Below are 26,784 nucleotides of genomic sequence, written 5' to 3' on the forward strand. Positions count from 1 at the left end.
CCAATTCCGGGTGACTCCAGAACCAGCACCGTTGCACGACTCCGCACTGCTGCCTGAAACATGAAGCTGTGGAGTCTGCTGGAGTGCGACAACCCCGCCCGACAGCTCAGGCCCAATGCTGCCTCGCCGAAGTCCCTTGACTCTGTGAGTCCCGAGTGCCGTGTCACCGATGTCTGTGATACCCAACTCCGCTGCAGCACCTATAGCCCCATGGAGTGTCAGCGGCCCCATAAGGTCGCCCTATGCGTCTTGACCCACCGGATTCATTGACCTCGCTGGATCATCAGGAACTGACGCCTCACCCCGATGCCACATCACCTCCCCTGCTCTGCAATAAGGAACCAATGCTGCACCAGATCCAGCGACGCCTCACCTCCCTGACTTCATGCACTGGCATTTTTCCTCATTTACCAAAGGTACCAGGCTTCCGTGCAACTCCGTGACTGGCACCATCCTCCTCACAAGTGGTGCTGGATTGTTGGAGATGACACCGTCAACGACGTCACAATAGAAACACAAGAGCTCCAATTTGAGCTAAGCGCTATATTTAAGTTTAATCTTTGAAAATTCGTATCTTTGTTTGTATATGTTGGATTTTTTTCATTTTGGTCTTCTTGTCCTCAGATAAAAATTGGCTATTTTTCTAAAGTGGCGTTGAGTGATTTTGTGGTGTTTTTTTACTGTGTTACTGTGTGTGTTGGTACAGCTCCTTTACACATTGCCTCTGAGATATGCCTGATTGCTTGTGCCAAGCTACCAAGGGGGTGAGCAGGGGTTATTCCAGGTATGTATCACCCTTACCCTGACTAAAATGAGGGTCCCTGCTTAGTCAGAGTGCAAACTGAATGCCAACCAGAGACTCAATTTCTAACATCCCATCTCTGAAAACTGATTGTTATTAACGCAAAATTGATGATTTATTGTTGTCACCATCATCTGCTTTAAAATCCAATTTTAATGTACATATAATAATTCTGCTGATTTGTGCAATCCTCTTGGAGTGTTTCATTGCATTGATGTTTAGTCGGCTTAATCTCTTTAGACATTTTGGTCAACTTATGGTTTCATGTATGTTTATAACTTAGTTTTGGGCACCATTTACGTTTATATTGACTTTGTGGTTGCAATAAAGCTTTGAAACTTAATTTAGTTTGGAGTTTGATTTTGTAGTCAAATTCCCATGGTGTTCAAACGTGTTTATGTTTCTCATGTTGTTGGTTTATGTTGAATGAATCCAATTATCACACTCCTCACTGAGTCCAAAGATCCGGTCGACTTCTCGTAGGTGAGATAAGTTATGGTGTCTCACTGGAGCATGTGCGTTTTCAGAACCCGGGTGGGAAGAAGACTTCCGTGAGCGCTCCAGCAGGGGCAAATTTGCACAAAATTTGGCAGGCATTTGGCATGTTCATTTTAAAAGAGGAGACAAAAAAAGTGTTCTTTAACAAAAAACTGTGATTATGTTTCACAAATCCACAAGAAATATGGCAGCATTTTAGCATCTTTAGTTCATATGTCAAGTTTTATGCCACTAGAGGAAAGGGGAGCACATTTAAAAAGGGAAGTGGTAGAAAATCATTGATTTGCTTATGCATTTGTTGCCTTATCATAGATCTGCACACTTCATTATTTGGCAGACTCCTATCATGCTTACATTACACTTGACATATTGAGTTTTGTGAAATACATCAAGTAGGGGCACAACTAAATGGGGGTGGTCAAAAAAGTGTTCATTTGCTCACAACATTGGCAGTGGTTAATGAATATCTTGATATTTGACAAGCATTTAGTAAGTTAAGCCTAGTGCAGGAATCTCTTGTTTCAGGTAGGTCTGATAAAAAGAGCAATGTTAAAGTGGTGTTGAACTTTTTCGATTTGCATGTATCTTTGGTGCAGTATTGTGTATCTATATGAAATTTGCCACACTCTTAAAACATCAAATGAACATTTAGGGAGTCACTACAGTCGCAAATGTGACTCCTGGCTTTCCTTTGCATTTCCTAACGCTGTTTTTGTGACCTGTGATTTGAACGATCATGAGAAAACACAAGGGACGGAAAGTGAACATAGTTCTCTAGGATCCATGATAACTTTTTGCATTCAATGCTCCTGTGAAATCCTGACAAGGAAGAAGAGAAGGAACATTTTATCAATTCTCTGATGGAAAAGGTGAGGCTGAGACCAACAACTAGCTGCTAAGCTTTGTGCAGGAGCACTATTACTCTCAAAAGGACGCCATGCAATGCAAAGTATTGCACAGGTTATAAACCATGGTTTCAGGATTAATGATGCTCTTGGTCTATCTTCTTATTTTTCTTCTTCTGTCAAACCCTTTTAGGATGCTAGAGAAGTAAACGAGAGTTAATATCAACCTTTTGATTTAACTGACAATGTAACTTATTTGGTCACACATTATATCCAAGAGGCGAAGGATAAAGTTCAAAGGTTTATTACCTATTAAGAACCAATCTGATATAAATGAATCTCAAGGCCATGCTATATAAGTGTGCAGTCACCCAAGGTGAATAAATCATTGAATAAAGTTCAATCGTATAAGCATAAGGCACACGAGAATACAAAAGATAAGAAACAGAATCTGATGATCTTTATATAAATTGCAGTCCTCTTGCCTAATCATCGGAGAGTCTAAGTTAATCTAAATAAACTACACTAGACTAAAAGGATATCCTAATTAAGTCTTAGGGAATACGGGTAAGTGTCAGCATAACAGAAACCTCAATAGAAGTTCTGACAGAGAGGTGTTGCATAGCATAAAGCCACACAAAGGAATAAAGAGCAGAGAGAGGTCTGTACCCCTCCAAGTATCTAGGGAATCTGCTCTCATCTAACTAGGTGAATACCAACTATCCCTACATACCTTCAAGAAAACTACATCACCCACGCAAGTAGTTTTTCTCCTTCCTTGCACAGCTGGAATTGGCGACTCCCCTCAACTTCTCATCCAATGAATTGAACATCAGGATGATCTAGAATGTTTCTCGTTGTCTGGTACACAAACAGGAGTTGTTTCTTCTCTGAACATTAGTGCTCCTTGTCCTTGCCTAGCACTCTGCCATGTCACCAGTAATAGGGCCTACATTACCTATTCACATTTGTGACAGGGCATCACAGTTGACCCAATCCACAAATGGGGGATGTTTCGTCCAACTGTCCACTGTATATTGATAAAATCCAGATACCCCTTTGTTCTCATGCAGCCATGTGTCTGCTCAGAGCAGTACTTGATTTGTGATGGGGAATCTAGTAGCAACGTTTAGCACAAAACAATAACCAAACACAGCATCAGACACTATCTGATGAACGTACACCTCAAGAAATCCTCATGTGAGTTGGATGTGTGTTAACCGTCATGTTGATGCCATGCAACATTGCTACAAATAAAAAGATTAAACAACAAAAATGCCTACAGACAATAACTTACCTCCTTGATGCTGCTGTTGGGCCCTCAACTGCCCATCAAGCGCGAGGCATGCCACCGCAAGGATATGAGCAATTAAGGGGATCAGGGTGCGGTGCACCTACCTAGATCAATGATAGGATTTGCCAAGCTGGCCTTCTGCTGAATTACGGGTTGAGCGTCGGAGGTCCTCCCACCTCTTCTGGCAATGCAGGCTGTGCTGCTTATGGGCCCCCAGGGTCTGCACTTTTATAGCGGTGGCCTTCCAGATATCCCGCTTTGTTGGCCATTGACCTGTATGGATGACAGAAAAAAACAAGAAAATAAGTTTTGAATGATTTTGTTTGTTTGTAGTGCTGTGACACAATTTTGTTGCATCACTCATATGCATTCACCAAACAAAGTAAGTTGCTTGGAAAACATTTAGAGGTTCCTAGGAAATACTGATTTGAAGTGATCTATTGAGTACTCTTCACACATTCCATATCCTCCTGTTACCAATCCATGCCACAAATATCATGTAGGCCATAGCTATGAAGCCTTTCCTGTTGTGAGACCCACTACTGATTAGTCACAAACATTGTGAGCTAATAAAGACTAAACAATGCATACATTTTTTGCATATAACCCATGCACAGCTACATTGGCTTCATGCCTCGACTTCTAACAGTCAGAAACCATGGTTTGCAACACCTACAGTGACTAAGGGCAGTAAAGAAGAGCTGCTATGTGTCAGCAAGAGCATGGATTTGGGGGATGTATGAACAAGTGTGTGTAGGAATGAGTCATACTTATATAGATGATTGAGAGAATTTTGTCATTTGAATTTCCAGCACAGCGAATAACTTTTCCCATATGTGGTACCATGACACACTTAAACCATACAGTTAATCCTATTACACAATATGGCCTGTAATCCCAATTGACAGAACAGCATAAGACAACTCCATAACTTTAGACAATCTTCTTGCTCTTAACATTTCTTTCATGTTAATATGCGCCGTATTTTTCACATTTACTACTAGTATAGTGTCTACTGGCCACTAGTAGCATGGGGCCTGCAGTTTTCTTGATGAAATCTGGAATTATGAGCTATATGGGCAGATATTTCTGCTTCTCCTTTCGGATGGCTTTTCGTTTTCATGTACAGACATTTCTAACATTGTCCAACAACATTCTGTCCCCAGGAAAATCATTCAGTTCATTACAATCCTATCACAATGCTTCACCAATGCAGAAAAAGAGACTAATTAGCTTTTGACCAAAACAGGAACCAGTTTTTTAGTCAAACATTCCCTGATCAGACATGTACCTGTTCCCCAGGGTTCCCATATAGCTGGCTGTAGAAGGACTGGACCTCCACTGCACGGAGCTCAAGCTCCTCTGTGCTGAAGGCAGAGGCCTTGTCATCTGCTTTGCCTGGCATTCTGGCTTCCAGAGTTTGGTAGCAGCAGCAAACAAACTGTTGGCTGCAGTGTTAGGAGGAAAGTTAGCTTTTTTTCTATATGCCATGTAAAGGAATTAGGTGGATTCGATCCATTATGGAGACAGGCACATTCATTTGATTTTGCGTGTAGCCATCGCACACGTTGGCCTATGACAGGGTCCGTCACAGACTGTTCCACCTACTACACTGACAATTTCCGCTTACGTTCATTGGGTAGCTAATGTCCTGATGTCAAGGTCAGGCAGCTGCCATTTCAGTGTGTGAAGCTGTGTATTTTTTAATTGGTAGTGAATCACCAGCACTCAAAATGGAGGCTTGTGTCTATACAAATGTCAGATATGAATGACTCTGTTTTTGGCAAAATTTGACACATTAAAAAGTGAACAGTGACTGTGTTTGACATTGATAGTGCTGTGGGAAAATCAATGCCTCAATTGACAGTATTTTTTTTAAATTAAATACAAATAATACATTTAAAATGTAAAATACGCACATGATTTAAAAACAAAACAAATTGAAAAAAATGAGTTTTGAAGTTCAAAAACTTATATAACAATATGTGCACATGTATGACACAAGACTTTCCTAATATTACAAAGACTTAAGATGTGCATTGTTCATCAAAGTATGGTGTGACCATTTGAGCTGATATTACCTTTTCCATACCTGCAGACCTTTGAACCCAGGCATGGGTAGGAGAGGACGGCCTCAGGTCTTCCAGCCATGTCCTGACCTTGCCACCATGGAAGAAGGGATGTCATTAAGGAGGTCCAGTTAAAGAGGCAAACTATACTGAATTTGTGTCACCAGCTGGAGCCTGATCTTCTGCCTCACAATAGGAATACAACAGCAATAACACCGTTAGTGAAACTCATTGCAGTACTTCATTTTGTGGCCACTGGCTCTTTTCAAAACACTGTGGCAGTATCTAGGGGCATGGCCCAACCAACATTGAGTGGTGTGCTACAAGAAGTCCTTGCTTCAATGATGAGACACATCAACAGCTGCATCCAGTTCCCATAACAACAGGATTTGGCCACCGTGAAGAGAAAATGTTATGGTTTGGGTGGACTGCCGCATGTGATTGGAGCAATAGATGGCATGCATATTGCCTTGGTGATACCACATGCAGGTGAACAGGTCTACTGCAACCAGAAGAACTTCCATTTCATCAATGTGCAAGTTGTCGCTTATCGGATTTATACATCTCAAGTGATGTGTGCCTGCTTTTCAGTGTCCACACATGATTCAATTGTACTACAGAAGAGCACCAAATCCCTGCAAATGTCACACATTGGACCGGAGAGGACCTGTCTTATTGGTAAGTACATAATGACTTGAGGATCATTTGCTTGAATCTTAATCTAGGTAGGTACAATGGCTTGATATGATAATAATCTATTGATATGTTGCTTCCATGTAGGAGACGTAGCTTACCCTAAAAGACCATGGTTGTTAGCGCTACAGAGGAATTCAAAAACACCAGGGGAAGTCTGCTTCAGTGAGGCCCATGGAAGAACACGGTGGCCAGTGGAGTGGACTTTTGGTCTCATCAAGGCCAGCTTTAGGTGTCTGGACTAGACTAGTGGAGCCTTCCTCTACTCACCCAATAAGGTGTGGCAAATCACGGTTTCATGCTGCATGTTCCACAACATCGCCCTGTGACAGAACATCCCAATAATCGCAGAGAAGGGAGACCGTGAAGAGTCCCCTGGTGAGGATGTTGAAATGTCCAATGAAGATGACAGTGGTGAAAAGGAAGGAACTGACCTATCCCAAGATGTTATTGACCACTTCTTCACCTGAGTGTAAGTTTACCTTTACATATTGTAACCTCTGATGTCAGAACAACTGGTGACATAGGGAACAAATCAGTCTGCAATGGTAATTTGGTAGGAATGATCAGTTCAGGAAAGTCCAAGGCAAAGATATTAGTGGATTCAGGCTTCCCTACTTTGACTACTGTGGTTAATGACATAGATTAACTTTGCTTGTGTTAAACAAATGTGTCCTCCTAACTTGTCATTTGAGTCAAATTTAATATGTAAATCATTAGTTATCACTTGTTATTCTTTTTGGGGTCCTGGCCATGTCATCTTCATTTGGACATTTCACATTTATGACATTTGCAGTGATGTTCTGCTGTTGGAAAGTACAAAGTGAACATGTGTTGATCCTGGGACAGACACCCACTTGGGATGGACAGATCTTGTACAGAGACAACTTGCACTGTGATTGAATGGAAATTCAGGAGATTGTATCAGACCAGTTTTCTGTGTGATGTTGCCATCAAGGCAGTATGTGGCACTTAACTTGCTCAAACCACAAATGTATGTCATGGCATACTCTTCTTCCTTCACATTGGCTAAATCTTCAATTTATGTTCAGTAAAGGTAGCTGTTGATGTGTCTCCTCATAGTTGACAATTGTTTTTAGCACACCACTGAATGGTGGTTGTGTCATTGCACCAGATACTGCCACAGTGTACTGTAATGGTCATATGGCCTCAAAGTGTGTAACTGCCATGATGTAGAGTATTGGTGTTATTCGTGAAGGATTCCTATTGTGAGAGCAGGATGTATGGCTTCAAATGAGGTCATGCATCAATGATAGTTTGCCTATTTATTTGATTCCATGCAATATTTTCTTTCTTCATGGTTTCAAGGTTGTGGTGTGTCCACCCCAAAATGGCGCAGACTATTGGGGTAACTTATGGTTTGTGAAACTCAGCTCTGATTTTGTGTAAAACTTGCTTTCTACATATATATGTTACCAATTTATTGTTATTTTGATTTGTTTTGATTGAATGAAATAGGCATATCTATTGGGACTGGGGTGATAGGGGCAGGCTTCGCCTATGGCAGGGCCTCCCTGTCTGTGGCTGGCAGCTGTGTACTTGGTCCAGATGTAGACCAAACTACACAGATGCAAACTCAGGTGATAATGTTGTAGAGATGTCCTGACATACAAAATATTATTTTAGTAATTGTACATTACATTCACCAGATATTCAACCCAACACAGTGGTAGATTAGAGTACTGGACCATTCCAAAGCCTAGCTGGCTACAAAACATTAGACAAACTATGGTTTGACTTAATAGTAAAACTGACAATGGTCATCATATGGACAGTGCAAAGGAAATCGTGTGTGAATACTACTTCTCTTCAGCATGCCACATCACATGGTACGAAATCTTGGATTCAACAGCCTATGAATTATGTGAGCATTTACTTCACTTCAGTGTATCTATGAGAAGGTGTCAAAATGCTTGAAGTACTGACATTTTCATCCATAGCATGACATGGTGACTGTCATATGCACTAGTTTTTTAAGTGTGTGCAAATAAGGAAGGTAGAGCAACATTACATTATACTATTGTTTTGTAGATACAAAAACAGAGCATTATGGTATTTGTAGTCATCTGTTGACATAGACAATAGTTGTTAAAAAGTGGGGTACACATATCTATTTCAATAACTATAGTGGAGATGAACACACATTTACGACATGTACACACATATGGGTATAATGTAAATAGGTAAAAATACCACTTACAAGCATCAGTGATAGTTTGCCTATTTATTTTGACCATCCACATACTTCCTGTGCAAATTGATGGAGTTTAGAACCTGTTATTGGAACAACAAGATACAGTCTTAGAAAGCAAGGGATTAAACAAATGCAAGGGGTGATCCATGGGAAACAACACACAATCTGACTAAACATACTGCTTATTGTTAAAAATAGAGATACAACCATGATGCTAGTAACTGGTACGAAACAAGATATTTTGTGGGGTCAGGTATAGGTATGAGGGTTTTAAGGGCATTACTCCATTTGTGATTGTCGAGATATTGCTAAGTACAGCTTACCAGTCTCTACTGCACATGGTATTCCTGTCAAGCCATGAGGATGTCGGATCTGCAAGGGAAAGAGTTGTAATGGGGGATGGGAGAACCACCACCAGTCCTCTGGGCCTCCAGATGATATTTGGAGGCTAGGGAACATACTCTACCCCACAGGTCCTGCCCCCTCTTGGATGGAGACAATGGAGACAATGGTGTATTCTTCAGCTCTGACTCAGGCCCTTAGACTGTAGATCCCTCTATCTATCTTACACTAGATTAAAAAAGGACTTCTCTACTTCAGTCATTTCATAAGTGAAATTATGTCTGTGTGCAGTGTCTAGTGTTGTGACAGGTGCAAAATATTTACCTGCTACTTCTGTACCTTTAAAATAAGGTTTTTTTCAATTTAAATATTTAAATGAAGGAACATCTGGAAGCACTTCTTCATAATTTGAGAAGTAATATTAAAAGCTACACTATCTATGAAATATTCTCAATAAAAGACTACAGGAAACTCCATAGGTCAAAGGAATGTGATGATGTGTGATGGCTACTGAAACTGAAGCATGGAATTGTGTACAAACATAGCAATCCCTTGCATCCACTGTGTCAATGTACTCATAACATAATCTAAAACATGCATTTGCAGAATAATATCCTCTAGAATCCTATATGTACAAAGCCTTATCATCTAATGTGTTTAAGCCACTATCTATAGAAGTCATTGTTTACAGGGAACCACTAGACTATAATCATTTAAAAATGTACTACAGAAGATGTAGGATGAAAATGATCCTACAAAAAAGCAGTTAAAAGCACAAGAAAAACAATCAACACTGCACCTAATACATATTTGCATCTAGGGATTGTGTTAGTTGTCATAACTTCTCTAAAATCAGATCATAAGGTGGAATGCAGCAGCAGCAGTGATGGTTCACTTGTTTTACTTCTGCAAAGTGGCAAAACAAAGTCCAAGTGATGTACCAAGGAATTGCTTACAAGGTCTTCATAACTCTTCCTTAGCCCTCCTCTGTGTTCTTTTAATGAGCAACCCTCTCTTCTGCAGTCTTGGGCCTCGGTACTCTTCTTAATTCCCTAACAAAGTCAATGAAAAGTCTCTACATATGCACAGTTCAAATTCACTAAAAATCACATCAAAGTGAAATGTCTCAGTCTATCCAACAGCAAAGAAAACCCAAAGTAGAATTTGAGCACAGTGTTCAGTTCAAGGAGGTTCAGTTGGATCTGCAGAGGTATCACAAACTTCCCAAACCTTTCTCTCTCCATCATTTGCAGCAAAGTATGTCCACTCAGGTGAAGAGTACCTCTGGCAGGGCACTCTAGTTCTCTTAGATCTCCTCAGTGCCAATCCCTTGTTTTCACTTTCACTAAAATCTGAGTTTTCACTGTCCTCTGGAATTGTTTGAGGCTCAAGCTCCTTGGGTAGATTCAGGTTCTTTCTTTCTTGCGTTCTGGGCCAATGGTCTCCAGCTGCCACTCACTTTGTCACAGCACTAGGTTCTTCATCAGAGTCTGAATCTGAATTTGACGTATTCGCCCCTACAGGACGAGTCTCTTCCATCTTACCTTCATTTGTGGATCTCTCAAGACCACCCTCAGTGAGCATGTGCTATTTCAAGCTCTATTTCATCCCCGATAACTTGACTAACCTGCCCCTTTGTTTCTCTGTCACCACTAGTACTTCTGGAAAAGGTGCTGTCACATCAAGGGGACACTCAACTCTGTGAGTATGGGTAGTAAGCATGAATCCAGTTAAGAAGAGCACCGCATTTAACACCTGTCATTGTCACCAATATGACTTGATTCAGCTCACACCTAAGAGGCTCCAAATACATGTCCATTACGTGCTTCTTCACCAGGATGCAGCCGCCAGGACTGAGGTCATGGTAGTGTTGCTGATGCGGCTGGGCTATGGCTGCTCTGGCTTCATGAGACATGGAACATATCACATCAACTAGATCTTTGCAGTAATCAAGGATCATATAATCTGTAATGTTCATAAGTGCATTCACAAGTATAGCTGGCAACCTCATAGCTTTCCTCATGATTATTTCATGGACAGACTAGTTTTTAGTAATGCCACCGGTCTAACAGCCTCGCCTCCCACTGCTTTGGCTTGGTCGGACCAATTTTTAATAGCTCTTAACTTGGCTACCCCAGTTGCAGCTAAACCCTCCCAAATTTCAGCTCAGTCCTATAGGTGCTGGCATTTGCTGAAAGCCAGAGATTGGAAAAGTATTCTAGAGACCCTGAAACCTGCCTAAAGGGGAAATATGACGTGCTCCCTGGAGTTATTTAATGACTGGATTACCAAAAGCCTAGATATTGTCCTCCCATATATGGTGAGGGGGAGAGGCCATTTGAAAAAAGGTGTACCCTGGTTCTCCCCCCCACTTCCGTCTACTAAAAAGGGTTTGCAGGTGCCCGGAAAGAAGATGGAGAAAAACTTACGATATCTCACTGAAAGATGAATATAGGAAATCCATTAGGCTGTTTCATGCGGAAATAAAATCAGCACAAAGCACCTATTATTCCACTAAAATAGAACAGAGCTCTAACTCTCTTAAAGAGATCTTTCATCTTCTAAGACATATTATTCACTGACACTTTCATACTCACTCTGTGGAGGCATCTTATAAACACAGTAATAATCTGGGTTCATTTTTCCAGCAAAAATTCTCAGACATCTATATGACCTTCCCGATGAGGACCCCCAGTACCCATGTCCTTAGGGAGGAATGTACCAACTACACAGCTATGCTCTCGCAGTTTCCACCGCTTTCCCCAGAATTGGTGTCAACATTACTGGAGACCCTTAAATATGGCTCACCACTGGACCCTGTGCCACCTACTATTCTAGCACTGGCGTCATCCGTCATATCCCCTATTTTGACTGACATGTTGAATCTTTCGTTGTCCAGCAGTAGAATTCCTTATCAGTGGAAACATGATATAGTGAAACTTTTGCTTAAGAAACCTCACTTAGATGCGTCTGTGCTTAATAACTATAGGCCCATCTTCATGTTGCCCACCCTCTCCAAGATACTGGAAAAACATGTTAACACTTGTCTCTCTAATTTTCTTGAGGAAAACAATATCCTCCATCCTTCCCAGATGGGCTTCAGACTGCTACACAGCACTGAATCATCACTGATTGGCATTACGGAAGAGGTCAGGAAATGCCCTAATCAAGGGCTGGTTTCAGCAATCAGTCTTCTGGATCTCAGTGCCGCCTTTGACACTTTGGATCATAGTATCCTTTGACAAATAATGAAGGATATTGAAATTATGGGTAAGGCTCTCAAATGGCTATCCTCCTTTCTAGAGGCAAGATCATTTCAGGTACTAGATCGTTTGTTTCTCTCCCAGTGCTTTAACAGCAGCTGGGGAGTGCCACAAGGCTCTTCACTTAGCCTTACTTTATTTAACATCTAAATGTCACCTCTGGCAAAGATAGTGGAGCCATATGATCTATCAGTGGTTTCATATGCGGACAACACCCAATTAGTAGTCTCCCTGACAACTGAGCAAAACTCATCGGAGACGGCACTTGCTCCCTGCCTAGGGGCAGTATCTGAATGGATGTCTGAATGTAAACTCAAGTTAAATGGAGATAAGACAGAGGTTATGATCCTAGGACATCTCTCTCAGCCGAATTCTATCTCTCCTCTGTACCACTCCCTAGGAGAGCTGCCCCACCTAAGGAACACATCAAGAGTTTAGGAGTATGGCTAGACCCATGACTAACTATGGATCATCAAGCTAAGAAAATCTCCTCCATCTGCTTTGGTACCCTAAGACTCCTCAGAAGGGTATTTAAAATACTTCCTTTTATCGCAAAGAGACTCATAATCAAGGCACTCATTATCTCTCGCCTGGATTATGGGAATTCCCTGTACATCGGTGCCCCAAAATATGTTAAAAAGAAACTGCAAGTGGTGCAAAACACTGCAGCCCACCTTCTTTTTAACACACTGAGACATGAATCGGCCAAACCCGCTCTCTTTACTTTGCACTGGCTCCTAGTTGCGCAGCGGATAAAATTTAAAACACTGTGTTGCATTCACAGAGCTCTCCACAACAAAGGTCCCCCGCTCTTCCAAACCCTTGCCTCCTTTCAAATTCCTGCTAGGCATCTTAGGTCCTCCTCGGCAGCCCTTGCCATAATCCCCTTAACAAAAATGGTCAAATGGAGTGGAATATCAATGGCCTTCCTTGGTGCTAAGCTGTGGAACTTGTGCGTGATGATGACCGTGTATAGCCTGAGTGGCTCTCAGAATTAAACTGAGGCAAATGCTGCTCGCTTCCATGTCTCGCTCGAGTCATCCTCTGTGTACTGTCTGTGGTACCTGGACGCCTGCACTGTGGTGGGCACCCCCTTGCCAGTAAACTGTGTTCCATGGTGATTGCCATAGTTTTTATCAAACTCCATGCTCCAAGTGGAGCTCGCAGTCCCAAAACTTTGTGAAGGTGGCCGGCGGAGCGGAGTTTACTGCACACTCCTAATTGAAACCCATATGTTGTCCTCTCTCTTGATGCAATCTGCTCTGACCCAACCCTACTATTCTTCGTCTGACACCTCTTCCTGAAGTGTCTGCAGTTGTTAACAAAATATTGTAATTGGTCTCATCCATTCCTTCATTTGTGTATTCTCCATTAAAGGCACATACATTGTGGGCACATTACCTCATCAGAATATCTGTTTCCCAAAGTTACATGATCATCTCCTCTATGGTGGTTAAGACACTTGCCAACTGCAACTTGTTCAGGCATCTGTAAAATCTCAAGAAGAGTCCTCACTTGCTTGCCATTCCAGATAGGGGATCCGGAAGAGGTCATAAACCCCCTCTGGGGCGATAACTGTCTAGAGTCATGCCCAACACCAAAGTTGTACTGACTATTAGTGAAAATTGTAAATTTCAGCAGGTATGAGACACAGCAGGCTCTAGTGAGAGCAATCAATTCAGCCATTTATGCAGAAAATATTCCTTGAATGCAACAAGCTTCAACAACTCCTGAAATTGTGCAGACTGCATTGGCAGCTCTCAACTGTCCCCCACTGTCTCGTCTCATACATCTGGCCTTGGCTTGATGCATAGTTCTGTGACATTGGGACAGTCATGCTCCATTTCACAATAATCATTTTCATTGTCTGGTACAGGCAACAGAGTAGTAGGATTGAGAACAGCACAGCACTTGACAATCACAATTTCAGCAGCAAGTATGGTTTGTATATATTTAGTAAAGCGGCACCTTGTCAAATGCTGGGTTCTAGTCCTTGTCCACAACAACTTGACAGAATGCAGAACTTAAGCAGTTAATGGGTAACCCATAACTATGTTTTCACATCTCTCTATGCTGACACTGATAGCCTCTATGCTGTAGAGCAACCAGGCAGCACAGATGCTACTGGATCAAGAGTAGCAGAGAAATAGGCCACATACCTTCTGATGTTTCCCTCTAACTGGGTAAGTACAAGAGAGTACATCCCTCTCTCCCACTGTAGAAAAATGCAAATTACTGATTGTAATTAGGTATTCCTAGTGCTGGGACACAACAGAGACTTTCTCTCAGCTCTAGGAAGACAACCAAGTAATCATTATCCCAAGGTATTTGATCATATACATTCTTCTGTGTCAGCCTCTGTAAAGGTTTGGCAACGAAGAAAACGTTGGGTATCCACTGGTGACAGTAGCCCACCATTCCCAAAAACATCCTGACTTATCTATGGGTAGTTCGCAGTTTCATTTTCAGAATTGCTGCAATCCTCTCTTGTGATACTGTCCTTGCTGCTTTCTCAATCTGTTGTCTGAGATACTGGATCTTTCTCTGTCTGTATTACAACTTACCTGGGGACATTTTAAGTCCATTCTCAGCCAGGTAGTTCAACAGCGCAATAGTATCTCATTACAGAGCTCATGAGTATTCAACACCACCAGTAGGTTGTCAATATTTTGGTATAGGATAGAATTGTAAGGCTTGATCAGGGACTCTAGATTCTTCTTGAGAATCTGATTAAAGATGGAGGGACTTTCGGTATACCCTTGTGGGAATTGGCACCGTGCCACAACACGATTGCTGAACTGAAATGCAAAAAGGAACTGACTATCCTCACACAATGCTACAGAAAAGAAAGTCTGGCACAAATGATTAACTGTGAACCACTCGACCTCACATGGAATCTGAAAGAAAATCACAGCTATATACTGTACCACAGGGCAATAGGGAACAACAATGTTGTACACCTTCCTCAAATCTTGAACAATGCAATGTTTACCACTCGGCTTCTGTAAGCCCATAATGGGTGAATTGCATGTACTCTCCATAATCTCTTTCATAATACTTTGTTGGATCATAGATTCAGTTACAGGGGTAATTCCAGAAATCATCTCAGGTGTCACATTGTATGGGGGTGTTCTCGGACCTGAAGCATTTGATTTCACTGTGATTTGAATGGGTTCAACACCTTGATCAAACCAATGTCCTTTCCTGAAAAATCCCAAACCTCAGACCTGTCTGGCGGCAAGTCATCAGTGGTCATCATGGTAAACAATGCAAGGTAAGAACCATCAGTCACCAGTTTAAAGGTGACATCCTCATCATGAGTCTGCATTTCTACACCTTTCGGCATACAATAAATGACACAATTGAACATGCAAAGGAGGTCTCTCCCCAAGAGACTCACTTGACTAGAATCACACACTACAAATAGATGATTCTCCTCAGAAGACCCTATTTTCACAGGCACTCCTGTTGTTTGTGGTGTCATCATTTGTTTATTCACAACTCATATAACTTGGATCATTTTTCCGGAGAGGGCTTGGTTTTGGACTTCTATTTTTCTCAGAGTAGAACAGGCAGCACCGGTGTCAACCAATATTCACTCAGGTGGCCATTCACCATCTATGAATGGACCACTCTGGTCTACCTCCAAGACTGCACCAATGTGCAATCTTCGACCCCCCTCAGGTACCATCTGGCAGACTGATTAGAGCCATAGTTCTCAGATGGGATTCTTTTGGAAGGGATTATTGTCTTGCAGTGCATTCGCGTTAGGAACTTGATAAGAATTCAATCTAGGGCCATTCGCACTTTGCTGTGGAATTGGGGTTGTAGAACCTGCATCACTGGAGCTTGTGGTAAATTGAAATTCTGTACTCTGTCTCTGCACATTTTGCATCTGTTCGTTGTTTGTACTCTAGGGCTGTACAAACCCTGAATTCAGGAGTTGATTAGCTGGAGTAAGATGACATTTCTCCTTCCAATGCCCCAACTTGTTGCAGAAATGCCAAGGGTTTGTCTTCTTCAGGCTACAATAGGATCAACTGGGACACCTCAACCTCTACCCTGCATCACAGTGCCTCCCTGCTGATACACTCCTTGCGTAGCACCAACAATCCCTACAAAAGGGTGGGTCTGACTACTTCTCCGAGTTACCTTCATCTGTGCAACCACTAGCTTCTTCAATTTCTTCTGTTTCATCTCTAAGTCATCACTGCAGTTAACAGAGGAGACCATGGTTCCTCAGGAGCAGTAGCTCAAGGCCCACCTTCCAGCAGCAATGACTCTGGGGCAGATTTACAAGAAAGTGGTGCATTGGTCCTGATGCACCACTTTTCTTGGCTCCACCTTGCTCCCCATAACAACATTATGGTTGTATTTACAATGTGGCGTACCATAGTGGTAGTTACCACAACAGTATCAAAACATTTGTTTCTGTTGTGGCGCTTTCCTGCACTAGTGTCAAAAATGTTGACGATAGTGCAGAAAATCACAGGGAGGCCCATAGATTAATATGGGTGCGTCACTTTAACACCTGCCCTGAGCAGGTGTCTTGTAAATTTCACTGTACCATTTTTTGGGGACCTCCCTGCATGGGAACACCCCCCTTGCATACATTATGACTGATGCAGGCATAATGTGGCACAAGGGGTTGCAAAGCCAGTTTGTAAATATGGCGTGGGGGAATTGCCACCTTAATGCTGCCTTAACGTCATGAACATGACACTAAGGTGGCAATAAGGCAGCCCTAGGGACTTTTTAATCTGTCCCTCTGTGTGCGAGGTCAACCAGAGGAGCAGAGTGGCTATATGAGGGGAAGGGTATTAGGAAGGGTACTGCCGTGAGGGAGACCTAGACAGGCAGCGTCCAAAGGTTACTACTGGATACAAACCATCCTCACCTAGATAGTGTTTCAGCAGTTCAACTATAATGATTATGCATAACACTTACTTATCTGTAGGTTAAACTTGAGAAGACGTGGAGACCCAGTATCTATTGTTGTCCAAGGCTTTGTAACTTGTAAATTATTATGGTTCTATGATTGGAACTCCTTCATGATAATCATGATAGATATTAGGTAGAACTGACTATTCAATACAATATTAACCTTAATTAATTACAAGCTCTAAAATTCCAATTGAATGCACCTTGATAATGTTCTCAGTTCAGTGATTTTCTAATATGTCCCAATGCTTCTGTTATGCTTTTAAGAATGTACACAATGTTATCCACAACAAAAGGTTATGCAAAGAGTCAAAGACAACATAATAGAAAGTTCAAATTCTTAAATATTGTTTCATGCAGTCCGTGAACTACACACTTTTCTCAGGTCTAACTAAGACTCAGTAAAAGTTCCACAGTTTTCATAACAACAACCTGGGAACACGCTTCGGAGTTGGGAGCCAACAACCTGCCCCAAAAGTTTTAACTGTGTTCCGGATCGAAAATCACAACAAAGTAATTTGTCTTTCTGATTTAACTGAAAACCATTCTCAAAGAGCAGGAAAAACAAAACGAAACAAGACTCCTGAATGCTCAAGCATTATTGGAATTTCCAGCGCTGCTCGTGATGCCAACTGGAAGCAGGACACTTGACTGCAAGTGCACGTTGCAGGGTGCACCCCATATTTAAAGAGATGGGAGTATCCTGGAAACCGGGAGTCAGCAAAATGTGTGCGCGAGGCATGCAGTGCGTTGGGACCATTCTATAGAAAGAGACAAAGGACTTAAAGCTACTGGCATAACAAAAGAACTACAATCAGTGTTGCCAGATCGGGCTATTTCCCGCACAAATGGGCAACATTTTTCCCATTTGTGGGAGAAAATACTCAAGTGGCGGGTGCCTATTTTTTGGGCTCCTTAACGCATGTTGTGTACATTTTTATACCTGGGGAGGCGCCTCTGCCTCACCACTGTCAAGTCCGACTCGTCACTCACAGTCAGTGCAAGTTCATGCACCATCATGGTCCATGATTCATGAACTTGCACTGACTGAGTAGTGTGACGATGAGTTGGACTCTGACGATAGTCAACTCAATGCGCTTGGCCAGCACCCCACCACCACTGAGCGTGCTTGAGCACCGCACCCCTGCTGAGTGAGTCAGCAGTGAAATTGTTGGGGTGGGTAGGGTCACGTCTCACATCACTCCGATGAGTGAGTCATGTGTCACTGACCTTCCATGACCACACACACACATTGTTGTGTGTGAGTGTGTGGTGGAAATTGTTTGTTGTTGAAGCAGAGGGCCGTCAATCTAGTAGCACGTGAAAGTGCTATCAATTGAGGGCCCTGCCAATAATTATTGGCCTGTCCCCGCAGCATTATTTAAAATGCTGCATGGACACGAGACCACCTGGTGGTGTCTGGTGTCACACACTCTTCTCTTCTGTGCGTGGGCCCTGCCGCAAGCCTCAGCCTGCACATGTGTGGTGGTGCCCCCCGGACCAGTCTCTTCTGTTGTGCACTCCCCGAATTAACGCCAGCCCCAGAATGAGAGATTAGGGCCAGAGAGAGAGGGGAGACACCTCCTGGCCCCTTTCTGTTGTTTAGGTGCTACCTACACCCCCTCCCTACACTGACCTGCGGCCGGTTGGTGCACAGCTGCGGAAGACAAGGTAGGTGTGTTTCAATTTGTGCCTTTGTGACTTGTGAGTAGATGTGGATTGAGAGTGCAGTGGAGCCAAAGCATGGCAGGACTGAATAAGAGTGAGTGGCATCCAAGGTGGCATAGCCAGTGCTTAATTTGTAAATAAAAATGTGCCGAAAACTCTCCTTTTAAAAACGCGGCTGCTGCAATGAAATGTGCAAACACGGAATACTAAGGCAGCGTAATCCTGAAGCCATCTTGGGCCTCTTTAATCCATTTTAAGCCTCTCCCTGCCATTTCACCTCACTCCTGCAGCTTTCTGCTCTCTCCCTTTCTGACTCTTTTTTAATTTTTACCTTCCTCCGTCTTTCCCAGATGTGTCATTTGCTTGCAGTAAATGCTTGAGGCAGGAAAAAAGAGTGTCGTCCCTCAAAAATAAGTGCTGGTGCTCCGCACCGGAAACAACAAGCACAAATTAAGCACTGGATGGAATCCCATGAAGGTTGGTGATGACAAAGAGTTATTGTTTTTGATTCGTAATGCAAGGGGGGTTACCAGTTCAGTTGTGCAGAGCGTGCTTTGCAGGGCAGTTAAATAAAAATAAATCATTCAGTTTGGGTATTACTTAAACCATTTTATCTGAAACCTTTTTCCACTTCTGGTAGGAGTCTATCTTATACTGCCTGTAATGCAAGTTTAACCTGATGACTTACATTTCCACAACACACAATTCTCCATTGCACCAACGAAGATTACATTCTGTGGCTTTTTGGTTACACACCAACCTTTCAGTGCATAAACTAATAGAGGTTTCATAATATGCAGTGATTAACTTAACTTTTCTATTTTTTCGTTTAAGGCATGAGTTATTATGTATGTAGCTACCTGAAAGAGAATATTTTGTTTTTTTAGCAACACTTTTAACCCCGCCCCATTGCATCCAGCTTCACTGTTCCCATACTTTTTTAATGCACTTTAAGCTGTGTGCTCAGCTGATTTAATCATTTATTCCACTCCAGTTGCAGGCAGTGCAAGCACAAATGTGGTCTCATTGGCTGAGCTAAGTGAAATGAGGGTACATGGTCAGTGCTCAGCCTCACTGCATGGTTCTGTTCGTGATCTTAGTGCCTAAATTATTTACATCACTTGCTGTCATGCTCTGCTCAGCGTAGCTTGCATCTGACACAAAACACTAGCCTTTACCAATAATTTAAGTTCAAGTTCAGGGAGTTTGGGTCACTGTATTCTGGCCTCTGGTAGGAATTTGCAGAAGGGTGCCTATCACCTCACACAAACAGCCTTTTTCACCTCACACAAGGATGTATTTTTCTGCAGGGCCCTGTTGACCTCCAAAGTCCAAGGTAGAGGTAGCCGGCTAACACAAGTGTAGGGGTAGTGCCTGAGTATGTCTAAAGGAGGCAGGAAATGAATGAAACGCTGGTCTGCGGCTCATTTAATGAAAAGTCCAGAAAGTAGAACAGTAGTAGAGCAGACTACAGATACACACTGGGGATGCTAGATGGCTTCTTGCATTTCACATTTATCTACCTTGTGCACATGAAAGACAGTGAAAAGAACACAAGTTGTGCTTTGAATACACTTGGTGGGGTGTTGACTATCATAGGTTAATGGTGGAGCTAGTGTAGCAAATGTAATCTTTGCATGTTGGGGCTGACATTATTTTGGCATTAACAGGACTTGAACTGTAAAATGCAAAGGGAAAAGAGGATTGGGTCTAGTTTCCACAAACTTGAGTTCGGCATGAAAAGCTGAGTAAGTATGAGGGGTAGTCAATTAAGATGTATTAATTTTTATTGTTATCAGTGAGTTGTTCTTGCTTTATTATAAAACCAGTTTGAAAGCTACAGCATACTTCTTATTTAACCTTGAATATGAGGCAGTTGCCATCCTTTGGCTCATTCTCAATCTCAAAACATGACAAATCCAAAGAGTCAACTGTCTGCCCTGAAACAAATCACTTGCCCCATCGCAGACTCAACACCAATTTGTATCTCCATTGAATTCACTGGTGTTGTACCCCAAAATAAGTACATGACATCCTTGGACACTTAAAGAAGAGGTATGCTACAATGACCATTGCCAATTCCAGTGTTTTGTTATTGCTTTGCACATGATTATCAGTGAAGTAGGGACAATGATTACAATTTCTTTTGCAGTTTCAGGTAGTCCCCCGGGGTTCCATCTTGAAATAGTTCATCATTGATCAGCACCCAGCTGACCTGGCAGTTTAATTGTTGCACCATGGACAAGTGGGAACAATATAAGACAATATACAGAAAATAATGGGAGTTGGATCCTGAACTAAAAAGATGGATTGCCCTGTCAAATCAGATAATTCTAAAAGCGTCCGGCAAGTACTGCCCTATAGACCTGCGTGCCCAATTTAATGATTTGAAGCAACATGCAGCAACCACAAAACACTGCTCTCGCTGTAATTCAGCAAGTGCTTTTATGGCATCCTTTGCATAACCCATTCCTTCAATATCTAATGACCAGAAATTAGGTTTGCCGTACAAACTGCTTGTTGCACATCCATAAATGATGTAGATGGATATGGTGACATTTTGAAGGGTGAATTCCCTGCCTTCTGAATGCACCGTATCAAATGTACAGCGCTAATGACTTATGTGTTGGGCCCATACTTCAAAGACAAAATGCTGAAAGATATTGGAACATCACCTTACTCCTTATTAATTGATGAATCAACAGACATTGAAGAAAAAAAACTGCTTTGCATTTGTGTGAAGTATTTCAGCATAAAGCATAAAAAATAGGAAGCACCTTCCTTGGAATGCTAGAATTAAATCAGGCCTGTGCCGAAGATATAGCAAATGCAGTCCTAAGCTTGCTTAAAGTTGTAACCTTCAGATTGAAAATGTGATAGGCATAGGCACAGATGGAGCAAGCGTCATGTGTGGAAAGCATCACTAAGCATTCACCTTGTTGCGAGATAAGCAACCTTCCTTGCAACTTGTGCGCTGCATTTATCACTCCCTGGACATCATTGCAAAGAAAGCAATAAGGAGCAATCCAAGCAATGTAGAATTCATGATCAGAGAAACATACAACTGGTTTTCCCACTCCCCAAAACGCCAGGCCAACTACTGGGAAATGTATTTGACATTGGACGCAGGCATGTCCCTCAAATTAATTTTGCCTTGCAAAACACGGTGGCTAGTGATGGCAGATTGTGTAGAGTGTTTGTTAAAACAATGTGATGCCTTAAGCTTACACTTTAGCACATCATCCTACGTGGAACATTGCTATGCAGCAAGGACACTCCAAGAAATGTATCACGATGAGACCAACCTACTTTACCTTACTTTCTTAAAGCCTATTCTTCAAGACATAAAAGTTGTTAACAAAATCTTTCAGCTAGAATCTGGAGATGCACTCCACATCTTTTGCGACCTATATACTCTATACTTGTCCAAACTGAAAAGGATACTTAAACCAAGTGTTTTCACCAGTAATCATCAAGAACTGTTACAGAGCCTAGATTTACAAAGTTCTTACATTTATCTTTCTCAAGAGGATGAGGATCTTGGACTTGCTTTCCATAAGAAGCTGGAAGAAAGAAAACTCACCTCCATTTTAAAGGATGCCATTGTGAAAAGGTGCCTGGATTTATTGAAAGTACTGGCATATGAATATCAGTTTCGCCTTCCAGAGTCACTAAGCATGCTTAAAAGATTAGAAGTTGGAGGTGTGGTCTGGCCATGAGACAAGATGGCTGCCTGAGAGCTGAGCTCCGCGGGCTCTTTCTTCCCTACCTCTCCCCCTCTTCTCCCTCCCCCCCCACATGCGGACACCTTGCGCCTGCGTCACTTGCGTTGTCTGTCTCTACTGTCGTAAGCATGGCCTGATACCACCCTTGATGTACTCTGCGAAGATCCTCCCTTCCCCCCTCCCGCGGCGCAGCGCCGCTCTGGCTCCTGCTGCGTGCTCCTGTGCTGCCCCCGGTGCTTGTGCCTTGACGGGGGACTGGGTTGGTGGGCCTGGGATGTCCTGCGCGCCTCCTCCCCCCGGCCGGGGGCTCGCTGGTCGGGGGATTGAGCTCTATAGGCTTAGGCTTAGACCTGCAGGCTATGGATCGGGATCGGCGGGACTCCCCCTCCCTTAGGCCAGACTGTCTCCCCCTACACTGTTAGATTTGCCCCTATATGGATAAACTACCATACATTTACTGTTAGTGATTTGATACCGGGCACTATGACCTACGTTTCTCATCTGGGGATCACTGCATTGGGAGACACAGGGACTTCACCGGACATGCTGATAGACGCTACCCCCCCTTTTCCTACCTCTCCCTCCTCCTCTCTCCCCCCCACATGCAGACACCTTGCGCCTGTGTCACTTGCGTGGTTTGTCTCTACTGTCGTAATCATGGCCTGATACCACCCTTGATGTACTCTGCAAAGACCCTCCCTTCACCCCTCCCGTGGCGCAGCGCCGCTCTGGCTCCTGCTGCGTGCTCCTGCGCTGCCCCCAGTGGTTGTGCCTTGACGGGGGATTGGGTTGGTGGGCCTGGGATGTCCTGCATGCCTCCTCCCTCCGGCCAGGGGCTCGCTGGTCGGGCGATTGAGCTCTATAGGCTTAGGCTTAGACCTGCAAGCTACGGATCGGGATTGGCGGGACTCTCTGTCTTGCTCTCTTTTCTTTTCTTCTCTTCTCTCCTATCTTCTCTCCTCTTTTTCGTTTTTTTTCTCCCCTCTTCTGCTCTTAAGGGAAGCACCAAACTCTCCCTACCCTCCTGTCCCATTCCTCGTGTCTCTACCTTTCCCTCTTTCTCACTCCTAGTCTCCCTCTCCCCTCACCCCTCCCCTCTTTCTACCCTTATCTCTGGGTCTCATGATGGATGGCTCCCAACCACCCCCCCCCCACCCCACTGCAGATCATATCCTGGAATGTAAATGGCCTTACCCATTTCATAAAACAGAAGAAGGTGCTTTCCTACCTTAACTCCAAGCAGGCTGATATAGCTCTACTTCAGGAGACACACCTAGACAGGGATGAGTCCAGTAGGCTGCACAGGGAATGGGTGGAGACTGTGTTATTTAGCTGCAGCCCTACTCTGCAAGACTCAGGAGGCAGTTCACCCCGGAAAAGCGGTGTCGCACTACTGTTGTGGAAAACCCTCCCCCTCACAGTCATTAAATCATGGATTGACCCAGAAGGGCAATATGTGTTCGCTAAGCTGAAGATGGGAGACTCCTCATTGTGCGCGGGCTCCGTTTATGCGCCAATTGGTTCAAAACGACTGTTCTTTCTGAAAATCAACCGTCTCTTGAATGAAATAGGGGTGACTCGTTATATAATTGGGGGAGACTGGAATCTGGCTAGAGATGCAGTACTAGATAGGACGGGGCCTCTGGATGTCAGCAATAATGCTGACAGGGCCCTATGGTCTGATATAATGCTGGACAACGGCCTGGTGGATCACTGGAGGCTGACGCACCCAGTCGACAGGGAGTACACCTTTCTGTCACCTGTGCACAGCACTCAATCCCATCTAGATTACTTCCTCATGTCACATAACCTAGTGGCCCATGCCAAAGACGCTCGCATACTTGAATGTGGTCTCTCTGACCACTCCCCGTCCAAATGGGCCTGGTGTCTCCGGGTCGCAAACCGTGGAGATTTGCCATTCATCACTACCGTAGTTGAGAGCCCATGCATCCACCTTCATTCAAGAAAACCTGGACAGGATCGTATGGGCTGCAGCCAAAGCAACGATACGTGGGCAACTAATGCAGGACGCAGCGTTAGCAAATACAAAGCGCGGCAAGTGGCACTGGAAGCTGACATTCGCGTCTCACACGGCAATATACAGATCACCCCTCCCTTCCTGCGTGTCGATGTCTGGAACGTGCCCGTAGAGCCCTATCCGAGCTGTACACCTCCCAGGCCGAGGACACCCTGCAACACCTACAGGGAAGGCAATATGAGCAGGGTGAGAAAGCCATTCAATTGCTGGCAGCTCAGCTTCGTCAGAGAACAGATGCTCTCGCTATACCGGCCATCCACGTTCATACAGGAGACGTGCTCACGCACCCACACGAGATAGTCAACAAATTTGTCTCCTTTTCCCGGCATCTCTACACGTCGGAGGCGACATCCAGCCCTGCGCAAATTGAGGCCTTTCTTGCCAACATTGACTTACCCTCTCTTTCTGATGAAGGTCGCAACCTTCTGGATGGAGAAATCAGCAGGCTAGAAATTGAGAAAGTAATTTCCGACCTCCCCTACCACAAATCACCCAGGGAGGATGGATTCCCCGCAGAATTTTATGAATGGGTGGGGGAGGAGGTGATTGATGTTCTGCACGGGGCTCTGGGCGAAACTTGCAGGACGACGGCTCTGGGTGCTATCTCCAACAATGCCACGATATTAATCATACCGAAACCAGGAAGGGACCCCCTACTCTGCAGTAGCTACTGGCCTATTTCTCTCGTGAACAGCAATATCAAAATTCTAGCTAGTATTCTAGCAAACCGATTACACAAAATCATTCCATCCCTAATACACCACACTCAGGTGGGGTTTGTACCAGGCCGCACCTCCAGAAACCACCTGTGCACCCTATGCCACACTTTATGGGCCTCCAGGGATATGTCAGAGGCCACACTGGCTCTGGATCTGGATGCTGAGAAGGCGTTGGATCGCATAGAGTGGCCCTATCTATTTGCGACACTGGCAAAGTTCGGTCTGGGCGATCGGTTTATCTCTATGACACGACTGCTATATGATCACCCCACGGCACAGGTTAATTGCGGAGGTTTTCTTTTGGATCCTTTTCCAATCTGCAGAGGGACGCAGCAGGGATGCCCCCTCTAACCCCTTTTGTTTCTGTTGGCAATGGAACCACTTGCAGCTGCCATCCGCTCCTCCCCCTCAATAAAGGGCATCACTCTGCTGAATGGCACCTCCAAAATATATTAGTATGCCAAAGATGTCCTTTTAACTGTAACAGACCTGGAGCGTTCTCTACCAGCTCTGTTGGAGATCATTGATGGGTTTGTGCCCCTCTCTCGTTACCCTATTAACTGGGACAAGAGCGAGGCGCTCCCCCTTTCGTGTGTGACCACGAAAGCCGTGCTCCTTGGCTTCCCAATCCAATGGACACCGAGATGGCTCAAGTATTTGGGAGTGTTAGTCAATCAAGGTCTGGTACATATGGTGGCAGACAACCTGGATCCCCTCATTGCGTGACTGAAACTTGATTTTGAGAAATGGAACCACCTGGGCCTCTCCATGTGGGGTAGGGTACAGTCGGTACGGATGGTCACGGTACCTCGCTTTACTTATGTCTTCGAACTCCTACCCTTGCAAGTGCCTCTCTCTACTCTGCGGTCAATTGATACTCTCATTAGATCCTAAACTACTGGCACGCCGCTCTTTTCCGTGGAGAATAGGGCTCCCTTCAGTGGAACGCTAGCACTACACTTATCACAATGAGCCCACACACTGCCTGGATCACCGGAGCCACCGCAATGGGTGGCTTTAGAGAAGACGCTGCTTTACCATGACGGGGGACTTGGCGGGCTATACCGTAACAATCTCTCGTCTTCCGGTACAGCAGACCTGATCCTGAGGGTGACCTGAGCGGCCTGCCGCAGGGCTCACCGCCTGTTTGGGGTACACCCTCTCCTGCATGCCCAGGCCCCCTTATGGAACAATAATGGCTAACGGACGGAGGGGAGGTGCTTAACTGCCCGCAATGGAGCAGAGTTGGTATCCTTGACCTTAATCAGGTAATGGAGGACAGAGCACCCAAACCCTTCGCTAAGTGGCAGGAGGAATTTAACCTTCACCCACAGGAATGGAGATACTTGCAAATCAAACACTGTTTGCAACAAGGAGCTGATACGATCCTCTGGGGACTCCAGACCTCACCTGTGGTAACTTATTTAAAAACGTGGGGAAAGCACAAAGCTGTTATGGCAGGTCTATGAGGCCATCACGTGACACTTATACTCACAACCTCTCCTGGACAAGCTAAGCCTACAGTGGCAGGACCGCCTGCAGTGGACATTTGATACGGAGGACTGGGCGGACATTCTGTAGGCCCTGGACAATGGTACCCGGGAAGCTTGGCTAAAGTTCTGTGCTCCATGACTGGTACTGGACCCCAGCGAAGCTGCATAGAACAGGGCTC

Source organism: Pleurodeles waltl, chromosome 5 (assembly GCF_031143425.1).
Source record: "Pleurodeles waltl isolate 20211129_DDA chromosome 5, aPleWal1.hap1.20221129, whole genome shotgun sequence".
Classification (NCBI taxonomy): domain Eukaryota; kingdom Metazoa; phylum Chordata; class Amphibia; order Caudata; family Salamandridae; genus Pleurodeles; species Pleurodeles waltl.